Below are 8,241 nucleotides of genomic sequence, written 5' to 3' on the forward strand. Positions count from 1 at the left end.
TCTTCCTCTTTCTCTTCTCCCTATCATATCTGGAGGACATTGTTAATTTTGGACCTGAGGCACATTCTGTATACCTGCACTGTTCAAACTCGAATGTAGATTTTAGCAAGAGACTTCTCCAATGCATTAAAGGTTTTATGGAAAAGAATTCCTGGTAGTTTTTAAGCAATCAGTGTTATCATTTTGTGTAGGGAACTGACTGTTAGAAGTAACGCTTCACTTATCTATTAAAGTAGATTTTCTTTTGTAAGTTGAAACTTCAAACTATCCATAGCGCATCTACAAGCCTATGGAATTTGCTTTTTTTTTTATTTATATCATGTAAATGGTCTATAATACCGGCACTTTTATTTTATTTGACGGTATTACAAGGATACGATGACTACGCATTTTGCGTGTACTCCCATGCAAAACTAAAGATGCCTTTCATCTCATGATTTAATCGTGCTGTAAAACTTGTTTGCGACCTTCATGAGATCACTTGTTAATTGACATCAATCATAAAGAAAGCCTTACTCGAATGGCATGTGTGAAGGGCGCAGGTCCTTGTTGAAGTTGACCATTCCTTCGCAAAGAAGTATTGGGGCGTGCATTCAAATCCTTGTTGAGAACATTTTGCTTTCTCTTTCTCTAGTTCCGGATGCTGCTTGTGAAGGATTTATTGGCACGTGTTTCTAAGTTCCGGATCTTATGTAAGGACTGGTAAAACAGGTTTCATATTTTTAAACAATTTCATTGAATCAAGTAGGATATACCGGCTTCATTAAGTTTACTTACATTTAAGATACCGGTTGGTCAGTGTTTGAACTATTCTTATGTATACTGGGAAGTAAGTAGCCGTAGTTCTAATAGTAGTGTTTACTTTTCAACAAGGCTTCCTCGTTATGTATAGTTTGCTTGTTCAAATCTGCTTTGTCTGCTTATACATGTTTTGATGAAGCCTATTTCTGCTTTCAATATCCTCTCTATATAGCTCTGCAAAAAGTGAAATATCTGTTATAACGTTATGGCTGTTGCATAACATTGTACCCACTACTAATGTTACTATAAGCTAGGGAATAAAAGTGAAAAAAGAATGCTAAATTTTCATTGATTTCCTCACATACTTAGCATTTTGCATCTTATCCCTTTAATCTTTTCATGTCATTTAATTCTATTGTCTTTGACTGTGACAGTTAACAGTAACAGTCTTTTCTGTAATGCCATACGTGTTTTGTTTTCTGATTTATTGTTTATTCTATACGTATGCTGTTGTTTCTCATTACCTTTCTTTTTCCATATTTTTTTTTTCAAATTATTTATTGTTTCTTACAGTTGGTGTTCTTTGACTGATTCAATCTTACTTAGATTAATATGTAATTTACTTGAATGCTCTTTTATTTTCATAATCTGGGGGTTTGTTTTCATATCTGTTCGTAGTTATTTCATACAGAAGACTATTCCTGCTACTACCTTTCAGCGCATGTTTAAAAGATCCTTTTTTATGTATACTATATGTGTATTGAACATACAATACCCTAATACGTTCAAATTATCTTCTTCTAGTTCGTGCTGTGAAACCTACTTGTAACTTTTATGGGGTTTTCCCAAGGCCTATAGAATAAGTGTTTTTTTTCCTGTCACTTGTGTATTTCTCTAATTCTGTGCAAGAATAAAAGGCAGCGAATAATGGAATCTGCCAAGACCTGGTCATTATCATAAACCTATGGAAAGAGGAATTTTATCCCGTAAGATAATGAGAGCCGTACAAGACGGCCAGGACACTAAGAATTGGAAATTCAAAGGATGTCCTGACATCCAGGCAGGATCCAATCGACCAACTTCAGAGGACAAGTGTTCTCGGTTATGACAGAGGATAGGATTGAACAGATGACCAGTCTAAGGCTACAGCTAAGGCGGCAGAGGGAAAGTCCTTTAGCCAACACACATTTAGTGCTAGAAGAACTCAAGCTGACAAGACCGGAAGCAGAGACAGAAGGCGACACTTTTGCCAAGATAGGCTATCTAGGTAAAGGAATCAAAACTCCACAGCAATGGTGGGAAGCTGCTGTCACAGAACAGGCTACTGTCAAGGCAGCAGAGGAGAACCCCAAGGGCTACCAACTCTTTGCCTGGATAGGGTTAGTCCAAAGGAAGAACTTTGCAGGGAAGCCTAGCCACCAAGCGGGTGAAGGAAAAACTCAATTGCTAGGGTAAGATGACTAGACAAGAGGAACTCTAGTTCACAGAACAGTTAGATTATGGCCTAACCAGGAAGGGGAAGGGTTAGAGAAATCACTCAAGGGTGGTTTCTATGGCAGCAGAGAGATTTAGTCCAGGGAAGAAAAAAAATCTCGGCCACCCAGGACCAGGATAGATAGCCTACAAGCTATCCTGTCCAAAGATGGTGATCAAGAGTATCTCAGTCGCCATGGGACTAGACAGGGATGAGAACAAAATTCCACAGCAGGTAGACACACTAGCAGGCGCAAGGGGAAGGAGGGAGGGGTTGGTGATGGTAACCTCAAAAATTGGTAAAGCGGCACGACAGGAAGGCCTAGCTGCTACATAGAACTGGAATAGTGTTCTAAGGGGCCTACATTGATAGGGCACAGACACAGAGGACAAGTCCTCACAACCAGCCATAGCCTACCAAAAGCTAAGAGGGAAGCTTAAGAATGGGTTAGGCGGCACAAGGGGTTCCTGTCAGCATTTGAAAATGGGATATTGTGTTCCAATGGGTAAACAGGAAGTAGACACAGGGAACAAGTTCCCAAGATCTGTGCTGCCTCGCCAAACATATAGGTTAAGTGGAAAGTGAAAGCAGTCACCCTAGGACAGCTTTAAAACTCTATTCACCTTCTAGGGGGACCATCAGGACTGCAGCTCCCCACTTTGATGAGTCAACAGCATGGGAGGATGAGCAGCCTCACGAAGCCAGTAAGTTTAGGTGAAAGAAAGGGATGGTGCACAAGTGTAGAATCACCAGGCATGGCCACCGGCCAGGGGGAAGCTAGCCTAAGTCAATGCAGATAAAAACACAAGTAACACCATAAAAAGGTGTTGGGATACCCATAATTATATCTCAATGTAAAAGAATAATGTAAAACATATTCCTACAATAAAAAATTAAATAACTAAGTATTTCTGAGGGATTTGGAAACATGATGCAACGGCACCAACCACATGCCAGCCATAGATAATAAAAGGCATGCAAATCGAATGAAAAACTGGGTGGAGACGCAAAATTCTCCAACCCACAAGAAAAGGGTACTTAACTTAGACGATGAGGAAGAAGCTGAAGCATCCATGGTCACTAAATCTCTCAAAAAGCTAAAAAATAGGCAGAAAAATCACAAGCAAACGTCAAAGATGGTGTCTGCAAAAAGGAATGGTTCAACAGGAAACGTGTTAGTTGTAGCACATTTAGATCGGGAGCTGTAACAGCTCTCTTGCCCACGTATCCTACCCTATCCCTTATCCTTCGAGACAAGGTTAACTCTATTTGGGGAAGGATAACTGTGTCTTGTATAACACATCCCCGATTTATACAAGATATCTCTCTGGATATTCACTCCGGAGGTTTGAACTCCGTGATACCTCTAAAGTAAAATTCTCTGGTATATCACTTGCAGAAATATCCCAAAGTAGAAAGCTGCCATTGAGGAACTTCCATCAGGACGACATTAGTCTAGTAGATATATCGAATAAAATGGCCAAGATGTTCACTTTCGGAAGAAAGCATGAAAATTTGCATACAGGGGTTTTTGAGTAGGCTGAATCCATTTCTAACCGGATCCACGCTGGCAAACCAAGGGGTCTTACTCAAAATCGAGAAATCCAAAATGGCCGCCTTGCGTATTGCCAATTTTTATATTTTATCAGAACTTTGGTTCTATTTGACATAGAAGCATGATCTTGGTGTTGATTTAAAGGTTTTTAGGGTCAAGGAATTCAATGAGTTACACTAAAATACCATTAAATAATATTTTGAGCAAAATCCAAAATGGCTGCTTTCTGCTGGTAATGCAAATATCAATCTAGTTAAACGTTTTTCTTCTGTGTGGCACATAGCATCTTATGGCTAAATATAGGTCTTAAGTACAAGAAATTTGGTTACATTTTACTATAATTTGTAGACAAAATAAGAACCAGTAAATGGTTATCTAAACACTTAACATATAGGGTAAACAACTCAATGAATTATTTTTTCATTTTTGTTTAGTTCTCAGGAACTCTTGGCCACCGTCGCTGGCTGAAAATAACATGATGCGACTTGGAGAAAAAGCTGAATTACTGAAGTGTTTAGAACCACTAGCCCAACGACCACAGAACATACCTGATGTGGATGTGAAGCTATTTGATGGGGCAGCTCTCGTCCACACATTGGATCCCAAGACTGGTAAAACAAATGTGAAAACATTTAAAGACTATGCAGAGTGTGTCTTTGTTCCTTATCTCAAGAGGCAACTTGAACATGTGGCTCGAGTAGATGTTGTGTGGGATGCCTATAAGGACGACAGTCTTAAAGCACATACCAGAGAGCATCGAGGTACTGGAGAAGCTCTTCGGGTTTCCGAGAAAACACGACTTCCTCACAACTGGAAAAGCTTCTTGCGTGTTGACAGCAACAAGGTGGAACTCTTTAGATTTCTAGCCAATGTGATCAAATCTGAATCAACAGTGCTAGGAAAGATGCTGGTCACAACAAAAGGTCAGAATGTCGCCTCCTCCTCAACACTTGATGTTTCTGGGCTTCAACCATGCACTCATGAAGAAGCAGACTACCGAATGATGCTTCACTGCTTCCATGCCTACAGCAATAACATGAAGAGGATTATGGTGCATGCGACTGACACAGATGTCTTAGTTCTAGCCATTGTGACTGCTATCAGCATGAAAGATTGTGAACTCTGGGTAGCATTTGGTCATGGTACTCACTTTCGGTATATTGGAGCACATGTCATAGCTAGTGAGCTTGGCAATGATTACTGCAGAGGCCTCCAATTCATGCATGCCATATCAGGATTCGACACGGTGTCTTCATTTAGCTCTGTCGGTAAGAAGACTGCATGGGAAGTATGGAAATCATTTCCAGAAATCACTGAAGTGTTTCAAAGACTGTCTGCTACTCCACGTGAAGTTAGAGAAGTGGACCTGAAGAAACTTGAAAGATATGTGGTTCTTCTGTACTCTCGCACATCGCAACTCACTGATGTAAATAAAGCCAGGAAGCACCTCTTCTCCTACTGTAATCGGAAGATGGAAAACATCCCACCGTCACGTGCAGCACTTTTACAACATGTAAAGCGTGCTGCTTATCAAGCTGGATACATCTGGGGTCAGGCATTGGAAGCCAGTCCAACACTTCCGAGTCCTTCTGAGTGGGGGTGGACACTTGACAGTGAGAGAATGTGGGTGCCCTTATGGAGTACCCTGCCAGAAGCATCAAAGGGCTGCAGAGAACTCATTAAGTGTGCCTGTAAAAAACGGTGCACAGGAAGATGTCAGTGTGCTAAAGCAAGCCTCCCGTGCACACAGCTGTGTTTTTGTGGTGGACTATGTGAAGAGGCCATTGACAGATTAGATTAAGTTTATTTCTTGAAATTTATAAAACATTTCAATATTTTGTTTTCATCTTAATACTGTTTCAATAAAATCATTTGTCCAATGTATATTCCCAATATAATAAGAAAATGACAAGTGTACATCTCTATTCTTTGTGCGTTACGAGAAAGAACAATATTGCTTTCAATGGTTCATCGAAATTTATTTAAACTGTAACTAGATTTTTTTACTGGTGAACATATTATAGGAATCAAAATGCTTTATTGAATTTCTTGTCCCAAAACCTATTGATAACAGTGAAAAGGTGAATAAAGTAGTTATATGCCGAATAGACAAATAGTTTACTGGTTTGCATTATGCATGGAGGGCAGCCATCTTGAATTTTGTTCTAAATTACATTTTATGTTTTTTTAAGGAGTCTTATTGCATTCCTTGACCCTAAAAACCTATATATCTGAATTAAGATCATGTTTCTAGGTAAAAAAGAACCAATGTTCTGATGAATTAGCAAAATCGGCAATACGCAGGGCGGCAATTTTGGATTTCTTAATTTTGAGTAGGACCCAGCGTGGATCCGGTTAGAAATGGATTCAGCATATTTAAAAACCCCTGTATACAAATTTTCATGCTTTCTTCCGGAAGTGAACATCTTTTTGACATATCTGCTGGACTACATGGCTTGAGCCCAAAAATACATTTTTCTTATGTCAAAATCTGTTTTATGATTTCCATAAAATTTTTATGGTTCAAGTTTGCAAGTGTAAGCGACCTAAGATCTTATTCTGCGGAAAATAGTTTTATTTGAGTGATGGTGGTTTTGGATTTATACCAGCTGCTTTGTGTGTCCCTACCTTTCATTTTATTATTGGAACATTTTATTTTTAAATTCTTTTGTAAGTGAGGGACTTGAAATAATAGTTTAAATAGTACTGATTTTAGGCCGTCTGGTCTTGGTAAATTATTAGATTTCCTCTTCTCTTAATGATTCTTATTGTGTTGGTGTGTAATATCAATTCTTTACATTGCTGTATTTCTTCAAGGTATTGGTCAAATACTGTATTTTTTGCTCTTGCATTATACTGATGATGAACAATTGGTGTTCCTTTATATTGTCTTCTGCATATAATTTCTGTATTAATTATTTCATTATCATTCTATATTTTTATGATTTCTTATTATGTTAATAAATAGCCCAGTCAATAGAGAAAGAAAAAAGGCTGAATAAGGAAAACAAATCAGGGAAATGTTCAGTAAGCATTATTGTTTCCATAATTGGGTACTTAACAGCATTAATTTTGAATCCTTTTGCCACCTCAGATTTGGTCACCATCTTAAAAAAGAGAGAATATTTTTTTTGCAGGTATCTCGCTTGGAACTTACTTTACCTCTTAGTGAGAGAATGCCGTGACGTAGTTACCCGACTTCAACATGGAATCTCGTTTCTTTGTTGAAGCCTTAGGATAGGCAAGAGTACTCTCGAACTTAGAGAAAATATTCCCTCAGTTCGACTCAAAATTTCTCTTTCTATTCTATTTATGCTTCTCAATATGACTCCGACCTCCTCCTAATTTTATAAACTTACTTTCGTCTTTCTGTCCCCACTCTGTAAGCAGTATTTTGCTTTATCCATGTTGGTTTATTTATTTGTGGATAATTTATTGTTATTTTCTTATTCATTCATTTATTTATGTTTCTTAAATGGTTTGGACATTCCACAATAATCAATACTAACTGCTTAGATGATTAAAGAAAAAGATTCATGGTTGAGAGATGTTTACATTCAAAACTATATGTAAGACTGAGATTATTGGGTGACGTCAGCCATCCCGAATATGGTTTGGTCCTTTTTGGGCAGAACTATTCTCATTGGAATCCAGGGGGATCCAATCTTTGGGAGTAGGACTCTCGGTTTTTGCCCGGAAACCCACCATTACGGATATAGGAAGGATGATTTTGTCTTTTTAGGGCCTCAGTCCTACCAGGTCTGTTTTGATGCTATCACACAGTTAGGGTATGGAGTGAACCGTATGGGAAGTATACTCTGACAGTAGCAATGGTGGAGAATGTAAATGATATTTCAAATGTATGATACTTTCTTGATTTTTTCAAGCAGGATGAAGAAACAAACATCTAAACCAAACAAAAATACACAACAAACAAACAAACATTAACACAGGTATTGCAAATAACGATCCCTCACGTCACCGTTGACAACCTCTGCTAATGCCAGTAATGAAAGTCTGACTATTCTGCTTTAGCCATGTCTTCCCTTCCTAGTGCCAATTTAAAGACCAAAAACGATCACTTTGCATACTTGTAGCTACAGTGCTCATACACTGGATCCTTTTTTCATCTTCCCCATGATGCCAAGGCAATAAAATATCTGGCGGTATAGATTAAAATTTGATAGTTTTGCATTGTTCAGGCATTGCTTACATTATCAATTATGAAATCTTATTCAATCTTTTCAAACCTTTTGGAATGATTGAAAGAATAAAGTTAAAAATCTCAAAAAATAAGCAAGACTTTGAGGATTACATTACTTACAATAATTTCTCCAAAGTTAAGGTTTCTATTTCAAATGTTAAGAATGGCAAAGTTTCTGGCCTCTCCTGTAATGGTAAAATCCACAACATCAAAATTTTATTAATTCTGAGTTTAGTTATATTTCTAAATGCACTACTATGTACATTG

This window comes from Palaemon carinicauda, chromosome 3, assembly GCF_036898095.1.
Source record: "Palaemon carinicauda isolate YSFRI2023 chromosome 3, ASM3689809v2, whole genome shotgun sequence".
Taxonomy (NCBI): Eukaryota; Metazoa; Arthropoda; class Malacostraca; order Decapoda; family Palaemonidae; genus Palaemon; species Palaemon carinicauda.